Source organism: Triticum dicoccoides, chromosome 7A (assembly GCF_002162155.2).
Source record: "Triticum dicoccoides isolate Atlit2015 ecotype Zavitan chromosome 7A, WEW_v2.0, whole genome shotgun sequence".
Taxonomy (NCBI): Eukaryota; Viridiplantae; Streptophyta; class Magnoliopsida; order Poales; family Poaceae; genus Triticum; species Triticum dicoccoides.
This window is the reverse complement of record NC_041392.1, coordinates 10,493,544-10,515,590: the sequence shown is the minus strand read 5'-3', so window position 1 is coordinate 10,515,590 and position 22,047 is coordinate 10,493,544.

The following is a 22,047-nucleotide window of genomic DNA, read 5'->3' as shown; positions in this document are numbered from 1 at the left end:
TACGGCCAAACGGCCACCTCGTGGCCGCGACAGAGAGGCCTCCCGGCCCTTCACTCAAGCCGCACCCCGTACCAAGGCATGGGAATACGCGCCGGACTTACAAGACATGTTGGAGGACAAGGCAAGGCAAACACGATCGATCTACGGATCGCATGGGCACCCCACGGCTCGAGACGGTAACCGTCACGCCGGCCACAAATTCGGCAGGGCCGAACACAGTAGAGAAAGCTCATTGGAGCTACGTCATGATATCGCCCAGTACAGAGGCGCCACACACCCACTATGCTTTATAGACGAAATAATGGATCATCAAATCCCCGAGGGTTTCAAACCCGTAAACATCGAATCATATGATGGCACAACAGATCCTGCGGTATGGATCGAGGATTATCTCCTTCATATCCACATGGCCCGCGGCGATGATTTCCATGCCATCAAATACCTTCCACTCAAGCTTAAAGGACCAGCTCGGCATTGGCTTAACAGCTTGCCAACAGGATCAATTAGTTGTTGGGAGGACCAGGAAGCTGCATTCCTCGATAATTTCTAGGGCACTTATGTGCGACCCCCAGACGCCGATGACCTAAGTCACGTAATTCAGCAGCCAGAGGAATCGGCCAGGCAATTCTGGACACGGTTCCTAACAAAGAAAAATCAAATAGTCGACTGTCCGGACGTGGAGGCCCTAGCAGCCTTCAAGCACAATATCCGTGACGAGTGGCTGGCCCGGCACCTCGGACAGGAAAAGCCGAAATCTATGGCAGCACTCACGACACTCATGACCCACTTTTGCGCGGGAGAAGACAACTGGCTTGCTCGTAGCAACAATATGACCAAGAACCCTGGTAATTCGGACACCAGGGACATTAGTGGCAGGTCGCGTCGCAACAAGCAGAAGCGCCGCATTAACGGCGACAATGCTGAGGATACGGCAGTTAATGCCGGATTCAGAGGCTCTAAATCCGGTCAGCGGAAAAAGCCATTCAAAAGGAATCCTAGGGGGGCGTCCAGCTTGGACCGAATACTCGACCACTTGTGCCAAATACATGGCACCCCCGAAAAGCCGGCCAATCACACCAACAGGGATCGTTGGATGTTCAAGCAGGCAGGCAAGTTAAACACCGACAATGAAGACAAGGGGCTGCATAGCGATGACGACGAGGAGCCCCGGCCGCCGAACAACAATGGACAGAAGGGTTTTCCCCCACAAGTACGGATGGTGAACATGATATACGCAACCCACGTCCCCAAAAGGGAGCGGAAGCACGCATTAAGGGACGTATACGCGGTAGAGCCAGTCGCCCCAAAGTTCAACCCATGGTCCTCCTGCCCGATCACCTTTGATCGAAGAGACCATCCCACTAGCATCCGTCATGGCGGATTTTCCGCATTGGTTCTAGGCCCAATTATTGACGGATTTCATCTCACTAGAGTCCTTATGGACGGCGGCAGCAGCCTGAACCTGCTTTACCAGGATACAGTGCGGAAAATGGGCATAGATCCCTCGAGGATTAAGCCCACCAAAACGACCTTTAAAGGCGTAATACCAGGTGTAGAGGCCAACTGTACAGGCTCAGTCACACTTGAAGTGGTCTTCGGATCTCTGGATAATTTCCGGAGCGAGGAGTTGATCTTCGACATAGTCCCATTCCGCAGTGGCTATCACGCACTACTCGGACGAACCGCATTCGCCAAGTTCAGTGCGGTACCGCACTACGCATACCTTAAGCTCAAGATGCCAGGCCCTCCTGGAGTAATTACGGTCAATCGAAACACTGAACGCTCCCTCCGAACGGAGGAGCACACGGGGCCCTTGCAGCGGAAGTACAAAGCAGCCTCTCCAGGCAGTTCTCCAGTCCGGCCATTAAACGTCCGGACACCGTTAATCGCGCCCGGAGTAACCCACAACAAGACCGCCTGGCACGTTCTGAGCAGGCGTAGCAATGCGGCCCCAACCCCAACCCTCGCAAAAAGGCGACGCCAGTACTTCGCGTACATAAGTACGCTCCAGAAATACCATGGGCATAGGGGGAGGGGCACCATCACGGCACGCCCAAAACACGGCTTAAACCGCACCAGGGGCTGCCGATTTTTTAATTTTCTCTTACTTTCAGGACTCTACTCTTCGGAAGGCCTGTTCGGCAGTTCAATTGCCGCACAAACGATGCAAGAACCAGGGAAGCAGACAAGCCATGCCGCATTACGGAACTCCCAGGTGGTCTCTATCACGAGCAGTATACCTGTTTCGCATACTATTCCGCAGCTTGCCCCTGGAGCAGACATGTTAAATAGTTCAACTTTTTGTTTATCGCATTACTTGTATCGTTCTGCTTTGATCGCAGCTATTTTTAATAAATAATGCATAGCTTTTGTCTATTTTTGCATTACCTTTTTATGAATAAATGTTCCTTAACGACATTTTGCACCCGTACAATTCGGTACGGCCAAAATACGCCAGGGGCTTTTAGCACCCCTCAATATGGTGTGAGAAGTCCGAACACTTTCACAAGTGCGGCACCCCGAACTTATATCATTATATGCATCGGCTCCGAATCATGTCTTGGGTCAATAGTTGGGTTCGCCCGACTCCTATGTTTTGGTGCCTTATGTTCCGCTATATCGGCTAAGGTAGCACTAGGAGAACCACTACGATTGTGCCCCAGTTGAGCTGGGCCGAGCACCTCAGTGGAGAAAGATAAAACTGACTGTCATGATGAAGCGAGAGCCGGTCGCCGTTCGAGAGGTTTTTTTGAGTCCCTAAAGACTTATGCCGCTTAGGGCGAGGAGTCGGCTCTGTCCGGCCAAGGCGTGGATAGCGCCCCGAACTCGGTCTTCCGAATACTAGGGGCTTCGCCGAAATTTAAAATTATAGAATTCTATGGCTAAGTGAGAGTGTTCACGCATTATAGTCCGATTGCCTTGTTCGTTGGGCTGAGCGCCTCCCTCAAAGGACCCAAATATGGGAAAAAGAGCGCCCAGGTTTATCCCCGAACACCCCAGCACTAGCGGCATGGGGGCAGAAGCCGACGACTCGCCATCTCTCAGTATCGATAAACAGCCGCACAAAAGGTAATATTTTAAATTCAAGCAGCATTGCTTAGCGCAACAAGTTTTCAACGCACAGGACAAAAACGAGCGAGTTTTACTCAAAAATTACATCTCTAGAACATTCATCCGCCACAAGGCGGGCACCGTTTGAAACATCCTTATGGTAATTTTCGGGCTTGCGATGCTCTTTCCCCGGCGGTGGCCCGTCCTTCACAAGCTTGTCAGCATCCAGCCTGCCCCAGTGCACCTTCGCACGGGCAAAGGCCCTACAGGCACCTTCAATGCAGACGGAGCGCTTGATGACTTCGAGCCTTGGACAGGCCTCCACCAGCCGCCGCACCAGCCCAAAATAGCTCCCAGGAAGAGCCTCTCCAGGCCACAGCCGAACCAGGAGGCCCTTCATGGCCTGTTCGGCCGCCTTGTGGAGCTCGACCAGTTGCTTCAGCTGGTCGCTCAGGGGCACGGGGTGTCCGGCCTCAGCATACTGAGACCAGAACACCTTCTCTGTCGAGCTACCCTCCGCGGCTCGATAGAATGCGGCGGCATCGGATACACTCCGGGGAGATCTGCAAATGCTCCTGGAGAGTTCCGGATTCGGGTAAGTATCAAGTAGCTCACGTTTATGTGTTTACTTTGCATAAAGAATGCCTTACCCGCCGCTATTTTCTTCACCTCATCCAACTCCTAGAGGGTCTTCTGGGATTTGGTCTTGGCAGACTTGGCATTTTCAATAGCCGCCGCAAGCTCGGACGCTCGCGCCTTCGAGTCAAGCTCCAAACTCTCATGTTTCTTCATGAGAACCTGGAGCTCTTGCCGCACCTTGCCAACCTCGGCCTCATACTTCTCCCGCTCGGTGCGCTCCGTGGCCGCACTCTTCTCGGCCTCGAGCAGCGCTTGCTTAAGGGTCGCCACCTCAGACGTGGCCCCTACAATAGCCATGTTAATCCTGTCATTTTTTTGCAATTGCACCTTTATATATATATATATGTATATTCAAAAAAGGTATTTCTTACCTTCCTTCTCCTCGAGCTGCTTCTTGGCACGCCCAAGCTCTTGCTCGGACTTCTCGAGGCTCTGCTTCAGCATGTCCACTTCCGCAGTCAGTGCGGTGGACACCAGCAGAGAAGCCTGCATACGCATATTGACTCCTTTGTTAGACTCCTGCGAATTCTTTGATCCTCTATTCGGCTTTTCTTCCAGAACGCCCAACAGAGCATCAGGGGCTACTGTCTATGCGGTAATATTATTTACACATTATTTACTTACCTCAAAGCCTGTCAAAAGGCTAGTACAAGCTTCAGTCAGTCCGCTCTTGGCGGACTGAACCTTCTGGACCACCACACTCATAATAGTGCGGTGCTCCTCGTCGATGGAGGCGCCTTGGAGCGCCTCCAACATATTGTCCGGCGCCTCTGGTTGGACGGGGGCCACCGGCACGGTGGACTTGCTCCTCTTGGAAGGAGGTCCCCCGCTGGACTCTGGAACCTTTGAAGGTTCCGGAGCGGTGTCCGGCCTAGAACCGGACTTGGAGCCCTGGGGGGTTTCATCTCCTTTACTCCTGGAGTCCGGGAGGTCGCCTTGCGGCGCCTCCAGGACCACCTCCTCCCTGCTTGGAACCTGTTGAGACAACACTTCGGTGTCGTCCGCAGGGCGGGGGGAGGAAGCCGTCGGAAGCGAGTTCACATCCGACGAGTCCAGTGAGCCGCTCGACGACGCGTCGAGCCGGTCCTTGGGTGGGCTGCATAAACATATTTGACATAAGGGAAAGCTGTGCAATAAACGAATACTATGAATTACTCCGGTATCCGGATACTCACGATTTCACCAGGGGCTTGGCCCTGGGCTGCCACTCCTCTCCGCCGTCGTCGGCGTCGGTGGAGTAGTCCAGAGGAAGGGTTTTCCCCTTCTTGGACCCTCCGACCTCCCCAGAGAGGGCGGCCTTCCTTTTCTTCTCTCCTCCCGCTGGAGGGGGAGAGGTTTCATCTTCTTCCTCCTCGTCTTCACGAGAGGAATGCGCTTCGGAACCGTCGGGTGATGAATCCGACACCTCCTGGCGCCGGGCACACTTTTGAGTCCCCGTGGCCCTTTTCGCGGCCTTCTTCTCCGGCACCACATAGGGTGTCAGAACCAGCAGCTTCGCCAGGCGAGCGTCCGCTGGGCCTTCGGGCAAAGGAGCTGGACAGTTGATCTGTCCGGACATCACCTGCCAATCCTGTCAAAGGTAAGGGAGCTTAGATCCCGCATGGAGTCAAACTATGAAAAACTGATACCCTGTAAAAGGACAAAAACAGCTTACCGCGAGAGCGTGACGCTGCGCACTGAATCCGCGATACTCGGTAGCGGATGCGGGAGCCTCGGCGCCCTTGAAAAGCATCCTCCAGGCATCTTCGTACGTCATGTCGAAGAGCCTGTTTAGAGTTTGGTGTTGCGCTGGGTCGAACTCCCACAGGTTGAAGGCCCGTTGTTGACACGGGAGGATCAGGTGGATGAGCATAACCTGGACTACATTGACAAGCTTGAGCTTCTTGTCCGCCAGGGTTTGGATGCATGTTTGGAGTTCGGTCAGCTCTCCTTTTTTACCAAAAGACAGCTCGTCTCCTTCCAGGAGGTGAGCCGCATAGGGGGGCCGGATCGAAACTCAGGGGGTGCGACCCATTCAGCGTTGCGCGGCTCGGTGATGTAAAACCACCACGATTGCCACCCCTTCAGGGTCTCCACAAAGGAGCCCTCGAGCCACAGGACGTTGGCCATCTTGCCCACCATGGCACCGCCGCACTCCGCATGGCTGCCGCGCACCACCTTCGGCTTGACGTTGGAAGTCTTGAGCCATAGGCCGAAATGGGGGCGGATGCGGAGGAAAGCCTCGCACACGATGATAAACGCCGAGATATTAAGGACGAAGTTCGGGGCCAGATCGTGGAAATCTAGGCCGTAGTAGAACATGAGCCCCCGGACAAATGGATGCAGAGGGAAGCCCAGTCCGCGGAGGAAATGGGGGAGGAATACCACCCTCTCATGGGGCCTAGGGGTGGGGATGAGCTGCCCCTTTTCGGGAAGCCGGTGCGCGATGTCGCTAGACAGGTATCCGGCCTTCCTCAGCTTTTTGATGTGTCCCTCCGTGACGGAGGAGACCATCCACTTGCCTCCCGCTCCGGACATGACTGGAGAAGGTTGAGGTGGGAGTCCGGACTTGGGCGCTGGAGCTCGAGTGTGCAAGAATGGATAGGCAAAGGAGGAAGAAGGCGTGGGTGAAAAGGTGGATCCTTATCCCCTTATATGGGTGGACGCAACTACATGTCCCCACCAGCCTAGTAAAACTCGCTTATCTCCAAGCGCCGTAATCAAAGGCACGGTTGGGTTACCCACGCCCGTATTGATGAGAATCCCAGAATAAGGGGACACGATCTCTGCTTTGACAAGACGTGCCAAGGAAACCGCCTCGCATGACGCGCTGAGGTGGGATAATGAAACGACTCGGATAAAGGCTTGGCCGTGGTGTGTCACACTACGGAATATGTCAGCAGATTAGAATTGTGTAAATATTATTCTCTCTATGGCAATATGTGGAAACCTTATTTTGCAGAGCCGGACACTATCTTTGTGTTTAAAATCTTCTATGAAGTACTTGGAGGAGGAACCCGCCTTGCAATGCCGAAGACAATCTGCGCGCCGGACTCGCCGTCATTGAAGCCTGGTTCAGGGGCTACTGAGGGAGTCCTGGATTAGGGGGTGTTCGGATAGCTGGACTATACCTTCAGCCGGACTCCTGGACTATGAAGATACAAGATTGAAGACTTCGTCCCGTGTCCGGAAGGGACTTCCCTTGGCGTGGAAGGCAATCTTGGCGATACGGATATTCAGATCTCCTACCATTGTAACCGACTCTATGTAACCCTAACCCTCGCCGGTGTCTATATAAACCGGAGGGTTTTAGTCCGTAGGACAACATACACATCGACAATCATACCATAGGCTAGCTTTTAGGGTTTAGCCTCTCTGATCTCGTGGTAGATCTACTCTTGTACTACCAATATCATCAATATTAATCAAGCAGGACGTAGGGTTTTACCTCCATCGAGAGGGCCCGAACCTGGGTAAAGCTTCGTGTCCCTTGCCTCCTGTTACCATCCGGCCTAGACGCACAGTTCGGGACCCCCTACCCGAGATCCGTCGGTTTTGACACCGACACCCACCCTCTCCCAAACCCTAGCCCCCTTCCCCGCCACCCACTTCCCCGACATTGTCGCCGTCGTCCACCACCACCCCCACCGCGCCCCACCCTCTCCCCATTGCTGCCGGCCCCCACCTTTTCCCAATCCCCTCACCTTCTCTCCCGTGGCCGGTGGATTCGCCCCTCGCGAGATCGATTCCTCCGAGCCGGCGGGGTCTTCAGGGCCGGACGGGAGCGGCGCGTCCCCCGTCGGCGCGTTGGTGAGCGCGGCGGCGGCCGTGGCCGAGCTCGAGCCCTTAGCTCGGATCCGCAGGATCCCCTCAAGAGCCTCGGGTATGCATCCTTCCTTACCTTTTCTTCTTCTTCCTTTGGGTTTCATCTTCCTCTGATGCGTGACTGTGTGCAGGCCCATCTCATCTCATCTGATTGTGTCAAGGAAGGGGGCCATGCCATGGAGAAGCTGTTGCGGCTCTTCTAGCTCCCCTCCCCTGTGTAGGTCAGGTGTAGGTGGTAAGCCACCGCTTCCTCTCCCCTCTCCTCTGTCCTGCCCTCTCTCTCCCTCTCTCTCTCTCTAACGCTCGATTCGTCTCTGTAGGTTGTGGGTACAACCTTAACCAGCAAATCAATCCCATCTGCAGCAAATCAGTCTGAGGAGGTGGAGGAGCAGGCACCCAGAACCAACATGGTGAATTTCCTCTCCCCCCATCTACCCCCACATCTGAACATCATCTACACTTTGTACCTTGTGTTGGTTTAGTTTGTACCTTCCTTTTGGATGGCATGACGTTTGGGTTCATCACACGTGAAGAAAACAATAGCAAACTCTGTGTTTATCTTGATGCTTCCTTGTTTTTACACATGCTCTGCATTCTTATCTGCTGCAGCTCAAGTTCAGGTTGGATAAATCATACAAGTTGATTGTGCTTGCAACCGGGAACCCGATATATATATATGCCTGAATTAAGGTTAGTAAAAATGTTTTACTTCGTGGTACAAAATATCATGCACTGTCTTGCACGTAATTGTTGGCCGTTCTAAAAATATGGATTCTACATTGAATTTGTCTTGGACTTCTTAATTTAACCTCTGTGCATGTTCTTATGTCAGTGATGTGATTTGTGAATTTTGTGACTTCTTGTATGATCAGATTTTAACCTATTCCAAAGAGCCAACCGTTCGAGCTATCCATGTTGTGAAATGGCCGAGCAACAACAATCTGACATACATCAGTCGACGATGAAGGTATGTGTATATGCAATGTGTAGCGGCGATGTCATATCAAACTTCCTATTTAAGCTTGATGCATGCTCTTATAACTGCCATGTGATATGTGATTTTTGTTTGATATCGGAACACATAAATGTGCCCATGTTATTTTTCTGCTCATTGATATGCACATGGTTACAGCTCCTATACCAATTAAATGTGCTCTTGCTGTTTTGATTTGAGCGTTTCATTGTTCTAATTTCTAACTAGCATGCTAATTCAGTTAGGCTTACAAACATATGAATGCACAAGCTTTTTAAGAGAGCCAAGAGAGAAAAGGGAAAACTATTACATATGCCTATATGCCTAGATGCTAATTCAGTTAGGCTTACAAGCATATAAATGCACAAGATTTTTAAATAGTAAGAGTTCTTGACATATTTCCCCCTTTTGACAGATCAGATACGTAATTTTACCTATAAGCTTATTTGCTTCGGAGGCTTATTGTACTGCTACAGTTTTCTCCACGGCACGGACTTGATGCCGGCGACCCTGCCGTTTCCATACCACCTTGAGGTATTTGGATCCTTACCTTGCGCCCCAAGCCCAGCGCCTATTCTCATGTGCAGTAGCCAAAATTCATGTGCTTCCCTACTTCAAATGAAAGGGTCCATGCTACATAAATAAACTAAGTCATGTTCTTTACAAGTATATGCACTCCTGGACTGGATGCCGAAATTGTGTTGTATGTCTTCCTTCTACTACTCTCTGATCTCAAATTTCTTTTCATTGTAGTAAACATTTGGGACTTGGATACGAAATATTTTATCTGGGCATTTGAATTTATTCAGACGTGTTATGTTACCGTATAGTGAACTTAGATCAACTTATGCATACACACAAAAACACATGCACTCTCATATAACTTGATCATCACAACATGAGTTAGGAACAATTGCAGTGCTGTAATTTTGAGCGAGAGAGAGAGAGAGAGGAGTACATTACTTATTCCACTTCTAAGCTACGCTTGTGCCCATGTTCCTAATAGTTTCTAACTGATGTGTTTCTTGCCTTACATGAATGCTACATTGAAATCATAGAGCAGACAACTGTAGGTTTAGTTTTTATTTAAAGTATAGTATATGCTAGCTACTGTATATGCAACACCACATTTTGAATTATCCAATAGAATTAGGTTCATGTTCAGACTGTTCTAGATAGCAAATTGTAACGTATGTGAACCCCTGATGTATACTAGGAAGCGTTTGTTCATTAGTATGGCCATATGTGTCGTTGTGGCCAGGACCCTCCGGAGAGCTCATCCACTCTTTAGTTTTCCACCCCTTTAACCATTAATTTTGTTGGCCTTTCTTATGGATTTTCATTATTTCTTCTCTCTATATTTTCAAATTCTAATGGAGATGAAATGCACCTTGTTTCTTCTCTTTATATGCTCATGAGGACAGTGCTATTGCATCTGAATTGCCAAGTTGTTGAAGAATCTGGTCTTTTTGTGCTTGCCTACAAAGCTCCCAAATCTTATATAGTAAATTATATTTACATCCGTTTTTATTCAACAGTCCAGAAATGCTCATTCATGGAAATCTCTATGTTCTCATATAGCCATATTATTCTCCTACTCATTTATATGCATACAGCGGTTTGCTCGTGTATCTAATTTTTTCTTGCTGGATTGTGGTATTATGCGGTTTGCCTTTCCTGTTTTTGGACAATCCTATCATCAGGAAGATATATGCTTTTATTTCCAAGCTCACCGAGCTTTAACTTGGCCCGGCGCATCTACAGGATAAGCGCAACATGAAGGGATATAGAGCGACAAATCATATTTTACTGTCCCTGTTTCCACATCACGGCGACTCGATCCGCCGCTCTCGGCCATGGCACGCCTGAATCAGTCAGATTTATCGAGGGACAAGACTGGCAAGCGCTCCTCCGTGCCGATCTTTGACCGAGGTAGGTAAGATATACATTCCCATCCGATTCTTTTCTCTTGCTCTCTTCCAAGATCTGTTAAGCTTCTACAGCTAGGTTGTCGGAGCTAGGTAAAGTACAAGGCCGTTATCCAAAGTAATGATGTTTATTACTCTGGTTGATTTGCGATATGGTGTTGTGGATCCATGTGCACCTGAGCTTTGCTACTCCCTCTAATTCTCTTGTTCTGAAATTATATAAAATTAGTCTATGATATAATCAAGTTGACCTTAAGTGAAGTGAATAGCTAACTGATCCAACCGGTTCTTGAAGTAGTAACAATATTGCTTAGACTATTGCTAAGATTGTATTTCCAGTTTTAGGAAGACAGATTTTTACAATGCAGTATATTTATATTTCCAGTTTAAGGACGAGGCATTTCTCGTAGCATAGTATACTTGCGCGGGTTTATGCTTGCCATTGGGGGCTAATTGCCATGTGAGCTTACTTTATAGTAACTTACTTTTCAAGTTTCCCATTGAGGGAGAGAGAGAGCGAGGTATGTTTTTATGATGGAACGATGGCATAGACCTATGTTGTTATTATTGTTATTATTATTATTATTATTATTATTATTATTATTATTATTATTATTATTATTATTATTATTATTATCAAGAAACTTCTTTAGTTACACTCTTACGGTACGAACGATCTATATATGTGCTTTGTACTCTGAATCCATCATGTGATTTGAATATTTCTTTATGCACAAATTGGCGATAGCATATGTCTGAGTGGTTTTAGTCAGTCGAGTTTTAGGTTTTTATTTCATACATTTTGGTTTTGAAATAGTACGAATGATATATTCCACTAAAAAGCCGTTCGAAAGAAAAAAAACTGTTATGTACTAATTTACACTGCATAAGACGAGCAATACTATTTCTTGTGAATGATATATTCAAATAAGTGAGGTCGGATTTACTTTTATATTGTTTGGATTGTGTTTGCATGTTTTTGTTTTTCTTGGTTGCAAGTGCTCTACAATTTTATATTGACCGCACTTCTAATGCTTAGAGAATTCCAAGCATGAAACCATGGTATGCGCAGTTGGTCAGACCATCAAAATTATATGGTCACCAGCTCATCAACTCTTTGAAAATAAAAGGTCTGCCATAACACTTTGCTCTCTTTTATCATGTTGCTTCACTTCTTTTCTGTACCACTTGCTATTTTATCATGTTGCTTCACTTCTTTTCTGTACCTTTTGGTATATCATGTTGCATTTCCTATGAAAACGCACTACTGGTATGTAATAGACTTTGGTACTCTGGACATTTTTGTTTTTCTTAACTTATAAAATATAATCATGCCTTACCGGGCTGGCTATGGCTGGTGCGGGTGGGGTGCGGCAAGCCGCGCTTCCTATCTGGATGCTTCCGCCGAGCCTGAGGATTTGGGCCTTACCGGACCACTCTGATGCCAGTTTAGATGTTTTTGATTATTTGCTCCTTATCGGACCACTCAAGTGGGTTCAGCCTCAAGGTTTGTTCCCTTTTATCCAGTCTTTGCTTCTAGCTGTATATCTGTTTTGACCCGACATGATTTAGAAGAGGGAATGGAAAATATGTGTGGGTTTGGTTAGGAGTGCTATGATGCTTACATGATTGTATACATAGATTTTTCGCTGACCTCCAGTGCGGGTGGGTTATTGCATATCTGGCGTCCTCTTAATTTTATACGCCTTGGTGGCGTTCAGTTGTTTATCTAACTCTTTATATGTTTATTTGGTTAATACTTGCTTCATTGGAGCCATTTTGTTTTTGTTCTGTATACTTCCACCTGAGTCTAAATTATTATGCATTTGCTCACAAAAAAAGCAGTCAGGACTAGAAAGCTGCAGTGTCAGGTTCAGAGATGATTGCAGCAAGGTCAAGTTCCTTTTTTACTGCACATGGATGTTTTGAATATGTTCTACCAAAACATTTTCTAACTAACATATTGATTTCATATTGTTGTTTTTTGTGACCTTTGATAGAAGGATCTGCTCATGTATTTTTCCTGTGTATATCTGTGTGCTAAAAATGCATTTTTGTTAAATATTAATTCCTAAATAATTGTTTCTGATAAACAACGATGCCTTTCTTACACATGTTGTTTGATTCGTTCGTGCTCGTCGGCGGGACGGTGCAAGGCGCAAATCCGACGCGGTTCCTTGCCCATTGGACGGCGTTCAGGCGCAACCCCGGCGCGCACTGAGTACTACCTCGGCTACAACCTCCCTCGGTGAGGTCCATCTTCCTCCCACTCCTCTGCTTTGGCTACTGTATGGGACATGGCCATGGCTATATTGATGTGGTGCTCGTTTGGTTGATGCTCTATGCCCTACTCATGCATCGCTTCCTACTTGAGCTCTGTAGTTGTGGATCCATGCCATTTTAGGGTTTGCAGGCTGTTGTTCATGTTTAGTTGCTATCATAGGAGCTCATGTGATCCTCTGGTTTACATGTGGATGCCCTAGTCCTATAGCTATGCGCCTGGATTTGCTAGATTGATCAGTGGCGTTCGTGCTAGGGCGATGATGATTAATCGTGGATGAAATAAGTGTGCCTTTGAGCAATCGTGGTACCTGTGTGTATCAGGTTGGATCTTCCCTCTTGTCTCTAGAATCCTTCTTGATCCTGTGATACTTGTTGTTGTCCTTGGATGGTCATTCTTGTTGAGTGATAATCAGGGCAGCTCCATTGTATGAACAGATTGATCTGGTGATAAGAGATGACGGGGGTAGGTTATATGATTGAGGAAAGGTGAATCTGAGCCCGCTATGCAATGAACCCTGAATTCAGAAACACGAGACGAGTCGAAACCTGAGGCTCCTCAGCGATCTGGGCATTCTGGCCGTCTGATCGGAATCTCCTCGTGACACAGACCGTCGGATCTCGATCCAAATCGCAGTGGGTCATTAGATATTTACCCGATCAACATCAGCCGTCGGACAAAATTCCAATTGCATCAGAATGTAAATACCATACCCCCACCAGGGCATTTCGGTCATTTCGCTTAGGGGGGTATAAGGGGGGTCACTGCCGTGGGAGACCTAGCTGCTGCCTCCTCTCTCACTCGCTCCTGCAGCTGCCTCCCTCCCTCCCGCGCAGGTGGCTCCACCAAGCGCGACGGTGGCCGCAACGGCCACGGAGGAGGGAGGCATATCAGTGGCGCCGGTGATGGCTCCGTGGCGGCTATGCAATGAACCCTGAACCATTTTTATTTGTATTTAAAGGTGTTGCTTATTTATGCTCAAGTGGTGTTCGTGCTAGGGCGATGATGATTACCTTGGCTGGAATTAGTGTGCCTTTGAGCAACCGAGGCACCCGTGGGTATCAAGTTGGATCCTCCCTCTTGTCTCTAGAATCCTTTTTGGTCATGTGATACTTGTTGTCCTTGGATGGTCATTCTTGTTGAGTGATAACCAGGGCAGATCTACTGTATAAACAGATTGATCTGGTGATAAGAGATGACGGGGGTAGGTTATATGATCGAGGAAAGGCGAACTGAGCCCACTATGCAATAAAACTGCAGCTACCTCCCCTAATGTGTGTAGTATTGGAGGCAAAAGAGAACTTTTCATGTCTTGCTACTTTAAAATTCCAAAAAGGTTCATTCTTCATTTGCTGGTTACTTAACCATGATTTTTTTTGCTTTGGTTCTGGTTGAGATACTAAAGATTGTTTATATATGAAAATTGTAGACACTTGTAGTTTCGTATGCCTCAACTGTAGCTTAGGATCCAGTGCTGTAATGCTTTGCCTAACTAAAAATAACTCTAATCAATAATCGTGGTTCTTTCCTTCTGATTTGAACTGAGAGAGGGCCACTGATTCTTGATCTTAAGGTGACCCCATTTTTCTATGCCTCATGCACATGCTGCTCTATGTTCCCTTTTAAAGATTCTTGCTTGCATTTTGGGTTGGTTTAGCGTTTCTTTCCGTTGTTGCTGCATTCCCTTTTTTGCATACTACATGCTCTTTTTGTATCTCATTCTACATGTGACATAACTAACTAATACATCTTCGATCGGTATTCACATTGAGATGAAAGGTTATATCTGATATCATCTAGCTCAAGTAGGAACTTTCTGCTCCAATGTTTGCTATGAAAGGTTATAACTAATACATCTTCGATCAGTATTCACATTTCCTTGCCTGGTATATTCCAGTCCCTTGTGAAATGAATCGTTTATGTGTATGAAAGTTTTTAGAATATCAGAAAAATGTTTAGTTTTAGTGTCCAGTTCACTGCCAATTCTCTTACTGCTTTTGTCGTGACCATGCAAATCAATTATCCTGTGGATTGACTATGCCTTGCTTACCTTGCATTGGTTTATTTTGCTATTTGTGGCCTATAGTAAACTCATCTATCATGGATGGTTACTTTGATTTTTTAGATGTAAACAGCTTCTCAAACCTTCCTACTAACTTGACCATTATCTGCTTAATTACAACATTTGGACCGGCTCCCTCGCACCAAGGCGCCCAGCCGGCTTGCCGCAAGTACAGCTACGCCGCCGCCTCCCCGGGGGGCTGCAAGGTGAAGTGGACAGCCAAGGAGAAGCCGCACGGTGGGGCCGGGCTCTCAAGTGGGAGGCGGAGCTCGCCTCTCCCAACGACGACCGCTTCGATCACAAGTAGAAGTGGGAGCCCAAGTCCAAGCCCGGTGCCGCCGGCAAGGCCAAGACCAAGCTCGAGGAAGCCAGTGAGGATGACAAGAATAAGCCGGAGAGGAAGTGCACGTAGATCGAGGAGGTCCTCGCCGGCTACGACGCCATCTTCAAGGTACTCAGTACAAAATATGAACTTTTTGTGGGGGTTTCCAATATATTTCTGACAGGTTATAGTAGTTTAAAGATTGCAGTGGAATTTCAGTAGAATGCTAAGTCAACTTACTTAAAGTTTGTATACTGCCAAGTTAATTTACTCCATTCTTAAATGAATGCTGCCAAGTTCCACAGATGCATGACTAGATTTAAGAGAAAGATTGCAGTGGATTTTGACTTGGTGCTGTACTGAAACTTGTCTTGTTAGATTGTTAACTTGCTGATGCTTTCTTGATTGTGTTAATTTTGTGGAGTATTGTATTTCATGCTTAGTGCTGCACCAAGATTAGTATCTTGAACTACTCCAGTATTGCTTGAACTACTCCAGGAGATCATGTTAATTCTATTAATTCTATAGAGTAGTTTCAGTAATTTTACAGCAGCAGTACTCTTGCCTGCATATCCTTTTGTAAAAAAAAATATTTTATCCTTTCCTCTACAGGATGATGACTATCTAATGGCGATTCCATATTCCCACATTTTTTGCCTTCATGTTGCAAGCTCTAAAGCTACCTGCAATTTACTATCACAAGACATGTCCGGGCAGCAAGTCTCCTATGGCGGTTACATTTAAGATGGTTTGCTTGTTCCAACCTCGATATCTGCCTTTAGATTCTCGTTGTTGTCTTTGGAGTGGAAGGTACCACTTGGTGGTATGTTGCTATTTTCACTTTGTTCTGAACAAGGCATGTATAGACTTCAGATTTTAATTCCTATCTCTCTGTCGTAAAAAGTAATATATTGGTCCTGTGTTTTGTCTCTGGTCGTATGAAAGCACCGACCATGATTTTGTCTTATAACCTGATGTTCATCTTCAGTCCCATTATGTTTTGCTTCTTAGCAGTAGCGCACTTCCCAGAACACGCTACTGCTACTTTTGACTTAACCGCGGGGTTCGTTCCTCCCCACGGCCACTTCGCCCAAATCCAAACTCTTCCGCGCTGTCACCGCCGTCGTCGCCCGTCGGCCGCCACGCGCCGCACACCCTCGACGCCGCCCCCGACCCCGACCTCGATGCCGCCCTCGACCACGACGCCGTCCCCGCCCCGACCTCGACCTCGATGCCGCCCTTCGCCGCGCGCCCGAGCCCCGACCCCGACCTCGACGCCGCCTGCCCCTCCCTCGCCGTAGGCACCCGAGGTGAGCACGCCTGCTCCTCCCCCTCCCTCGCCGCAGGCACCCGAGGTGAGCACGCTTGCTCCTCCCCCTCCCCTACCTCTGCCTAGGGTTCTTCAAATTTTAATTGCATCAAATTAGTTAGGGTTCGTCTAGGGGTGGAAACGAATTGGATGTTTTCTTGATTCGGAACGGATACGAATAATAGCGACATATTGCTTAAGTGTATTAGTCAATAGCTATGTGACATGAAGTATTCAACTTGTGACATACAATAAGTCAATGATAAATAGGTTTATGAATAAACACTATTGTAATGCATAATAATTTCTAAGATTAATCATAAAACGAGTAAACTTTGACAACTTATTTGACTTTTAAGTTGGATAATTGGAATATCCGATCGAATATGAATATCGGATATTTCGGATTATCCGCTACCACTTTCCACCCCTAGGTTCATCAAATTAGATGGTAATTAGGGCAGTAGTTCCTAGGTACTAATTAGTTAGTAAGAACTAGGTACTAATTAGGTACTAGTTTAATTTTATTTATATTAAGTTTATTTTTAGTAAGAACTAGTTGAACATGTCACATTGTTGTTATTTTTTCAGTTAAAGCAATTATTCCTGTATCGACGTCGACTATGCCTATCCCGCATCCTCGTCATCGACTCGGCGGAGGACACCTGCTTGACCAGATGGGCCATATCCGGGACTGGGCTCCGCCAGGCTGGTACCGGGAGGCGCTACCTACCGAGGGGCGCAACTTGGTGAGGAGTCAGCCCGTCGTTGACCCGAACCTTCTTGGTGGCGGCCGCGTGGGCTAGTGACGGTGCAGAGGCTTGAGGACCCCACGGAGGTGGTACGTCATCGTGTCAGCGAGGAGGACGCGCACGTCCATCGCTACTTGTTTGCATTGGAGCACAGATTCTCCAATACCTGGCGGGTTCTCCAGGGATCTCACTGGAGCTATGATCCTGTGATGGTTCCTTCTCTTTGGGTGTCCACCGCCCGCACCGATACCTGTCGTGCGCTAGGGTTTTAGTTGTATTAGTGATGTTATATGTATGATACTACTCGGGATGTATTAGTGATAATATTTGATGATGTACGGACGCATGAGATGATTTACTTTTGCTTATTGAATGTATGCTAATTTGAATACTTATTTATTTTATGATTTGGTTTTGCTTATTGAATGCTCATGTCAATATGAGTCTTGTAAGATATTTTGAAATGTATATCTTGTGTTGCTCAAATAGGATATGTGCTTGCCCAAGTGGCCGGTCATGTTTGCAGGATATACCTTTGAGTGGCCTATGTTTTGCCAGAGTGTTGATTCATTTCCGTTTCGGCAAATTTCAGGCGCTCGATATGTCCTATTTTAGCAAAGGTCATGCCGGATTTTTCCGTGAATTTTAGCATGACTTGTGCCAGAATATGTAGGAAATATCGAGTGCCCCGGATTTGTGTGTTGAATATCCTGGTAGTTGCCTTCGATTGATTTTCAATTAATATTTCAACTATGAACATAGGAAATGCCTGACAACGAAAAGGATTTTGGTATTTGCGAATACTGCGAAGACGAGCGCCGTCCGTGCGACAGAATCTTCCTAGATGATGATAGGCGTTTCAGCATCAAGCTGGACGAGAACTTTGAAGTGGATATAGTAAGTCACAACAACAATTCTTTTTTCGTAATTAAGCATGACATCTGCTTCATTTGCTTCAATTTATAATTTAACTTTTTTACTATTGTACTAGAGTATCCCCTACCATGCAAGAGTTTTTGTCTTGGATAACATAGGTTTCAGTCCTATGAAAACTACTATGGAGGTAAAGGGAGTTTCCTTGAAAACCAAGCATGATTATACTTTCCATACAAAATTATACGCAGACACCTACACCTATTTTGAATGCAAAACTTGGCAAGCACTATGCAAGACTTATGCATTTGAGTCTGATATGGTTATCACTTTTGATATTCGTCCGGAAGATGATATTAAAGGTAATATCGACATCTGGTCGATGTGCAGACACCTCCAGTTATACCATTATGTGAGTTTCTCAACCATATTTATGTCTTCAATATTGTTTATTCAAAAATAGTTGACAACTAATTTCTATTGACAGCTTATTTCCGTTCAAGCAAACATGTCCAGCGCTTGGTAGACAGGACCTACTACTATCCCGGGGCTGAACTAAACTGCAGGAGATAAGTCATTATGTTTCTTGGTTTGAGGATCTTCATACTGTCAAGACAAATTATTTTTTCTGGACTTAAAAATCTTAGTACTCAAAATGTGCGACCAATAGTGTTCGTACTGAACTACGGTCACATATATTTAGGAAAGATGATAATATTTTTACTATTTGTCCTCAGTGCATCTTTTGCATACATTATTTTTAAGCTAAACTTCATTGTAAGTATGTTACTATACGATGTTCTTCAACAGGGACTCCCGATGAATGTTGTGCCTCATTGGATCGAGACTAAAGGTCGCATGAGAATTGTTAGCTTACGGCCAAGACATCCTACAATGCACATTACTGCATTCAGGATTTCTAATAGCGGGGAATGCTTAATAGTGAAAGACTGGAGCAAAATTGTGAACGATCGCAGAGAAGTACTAGGGGGCAGCAATCAAAAGCGCAACTCACGATTAGGAGACATGTTCATCTGCATGCTCCAACTTGATGAAGCAGGAGTGTTACACATGTTTTATGCTATTTTACCCGAGAGAGAGAGCAGCAGGAGTGATTAGCTAGCTAGAAATGAGTTATGATGATCAAATAGCTAGTGTTGGTGGTAATGACTATGATGATTATTATTAGCTAGTGTTGGTGGTGATTAGATATAGCTACCGCAACTAGTGTTGGTGGTGATTAGCTAGCTAGAATGAGTTTGAAGATGATGATGTGTGCTACACTATGACTATGATGATTAAATAGTTATTGTTGATGGTAATGACTATGATGATGATTAAATAGCTTGTGTTGGCGGATTAGATTCAAGTGGAGGCAACATGTGGTGCACATCGAAAGTACTATTAGTCCAAACTAGATCAAGTTTGGATTAGTAGTATACTTTTGACATGCACCACATGTTGCCTTCACTTGAACCTAATCCATCTTCATTTGACACAATGTTATAGACATATTGATATAACAACATCATAATTGGTATTATACCAAAATTTATATAACGGCGTATAAATACACTAAAAAAAATAGTACTAATAGCGATGGACAGGAAACACGCTACTACTAGTTAGATTATAGTAGTACCGAGGTAAACACGCCTGCAGCTATATGTCTTAGCAGTAGCATATGTCGCGCGCGCTACTGTTAAGTAATATCTGTAGCGCCTTACTAGTAGCGCGGTTCCTCGTAGGCATGAAACCCACGCTACTACTAGGCTTTTTCCCTAGTAGTGATGATGGAGTAGCTAACTCCATTCAGTAGACTAGGCATGATCAAAACTACTTAGGACATGCTGATGTCCCGAAATAAATTAATCTCCAGCCATGCCACAGCTTGTTTGTGTTTTTGCAAAAGGAGGGCAAATATCTCTTGGCCCCTGCATCATCGGATGCGCACAACCATAGTTTTATTAACAAGATATCGTACACCAAGGCTGAACATATCGACTTGCAAAAGGAAAAAAAAAAGCTAGAGCAGCATCTCAAACTGTCTTAGTGAAAACAGTTATTTTTTCATAGGATTCCATACACAGCTACCACAGAATGTGTCCTAAATCCAAATGGACACGTACATTACTCCTACTGGGTACCCCCGTACCCCCGCGTCGCCCCGCTAGGGCGACACGGGGGCGATCTCGCGCCGCCGCCCCTCGTCGTCACCACGTTCTTCTTGTCCTCGCCGCTGCCAGAGGCTAGCGCCGGGCAGGCCCTGGGCGCAGCTAAGGAAGGTGGCGGCGGGGAGCTTCTCGCGCTCGGGCAGGCGCATGGATCGGATCCGCTAGATTCGTCCGGCCCGGGCCTAGGGTTTGAGGCGGCGGCCTCTGCTGGTGAGGGTGGCGTCGTCCGGGAGGCGGGCGGCGCTCGCCGGAGTTGTGGACCGCGTCTTCTCGGCCGCGCGGGCGGCGAGTTGGCGGTGGATGCGGGCGCCACGTGGAGGGATCCCCTGCTGCTCTCCTTCGCCAGATTTGAAGATGGCGCCCCCGTGCTACTGCTTCCTCCTCGTCAATCCGGCCGGATCCGGTGGCGGACTGCGCGGATGTGGGGTTGGGATCTCTGGATCGGAGTAATTTCTTGGCCGGCTGCGGCGGCCACGACGCCGGCGGCGCCCCAGGCATTGTTTCCTTCTTGAAGGCGGCTTCGAGATCCAGCTCCCTCCCCCTCGTCCTCCCCCTGCACCCGGGTGAAAACCCACAACTTTGGTTGGGCGGCGGCGGTGCCCGGCTCCATCACCTTCTTGAAGGCGCCGCTTTGGGTCCGCGGGGAGATGGGACAGCTGCAGCGCGTTCTTGGCGTTCCTGATGGCGGCGGTTCTCTTTAGTGGTGTCGCTTCGCCATGGCGGTCGGCTGGTCCGACTCTCGTGGTGATTGTGGTGCCCAACTCTTCGCCGTGTCTTCCTGGGGTGCTCCCGTCCCATTCAGAGAGGCTGAAGGTGGAGCAGCTTCATCTTGCACGGAGCTTCGGTGGAGATGTCAAGTCATGCCTGACCGACAGGTGCTACGCTTTGTCATGCCTGGTCGGCAGGTGCTACGCACGACAGATCTTTCAAAGACTTCAAGCTGTGTTGGCTGGTGGTACTTGGCAGCATGGTGCTGAGGTGTATCAGTAGCGACCGCGACGTCCTCAGATGTTTGCGCGCAGGGAGGAGGTGCCGTTGGGCGCCGTGGTGGCGTCGACGATAGCTGGACCGAGCAAGGTTGATGCATTAGTACAGTTCTGAAGATGGAGCGGTGGAAGTTGGTGGCGGCGGCCTCTGAGTGCACGCCGGACCGGTGAGACCCATGCCCGGCAGGCGTCCTGGATGGGATCTCAGGTCTTAGATGTTAGATTTGGCTGCGATGCCTGTTTGGTATTAGGCCCAGGCTATCTGCGCCCCTTCATCAACTGGATAGAGTGGCTTAGACGGCGGCTTTAGTCTTACTGTTGAATTACTTTGTAAGGTCTTGTGAGAATAATTAATAAAGTGGTCGTATGCATCGGCAGATGCAGAGGCCGGAGGTCATCCTCCTTTTCTAAAAAAAAAATTTACTCCTACTGAGCGCTGTCAACAAGGGGTCGCAACATGGGACCAACGTTGTTCCTTACACTGCAGAGCTCAGCTGCGAAAGCTTATGCACCCAAGCAACGAAATGTAGAGAACACTATGTGCTTCCACCTTCCCACGTCCCTCCTTCCTGATGTCTCCTATTCTCAAGTTATCTATATCTACCTTTACATGGATGGTGCATATGCCTGTGCATTGCTAGTTGCTATCTAGCCCGCTGCCCTTCTCTTGCCTTCTTTGTGCAAACTAGTGAGTAACATGGAATAGGGGATAATTATAACATGGTCTCTCTTTTAGTGTGCAAACCCAGTCCGCCATCCAACGTCTATTGCTTAAACGTCATTAGCCACGTACACTCCTTGCAGAACTAGTACACAAGGCAGAAGCTTGTAAGGTACTAATGTTACAAACATATGAATCCTAGGCTCCTAGCTAGTTGAGCGGTGGGATAGAC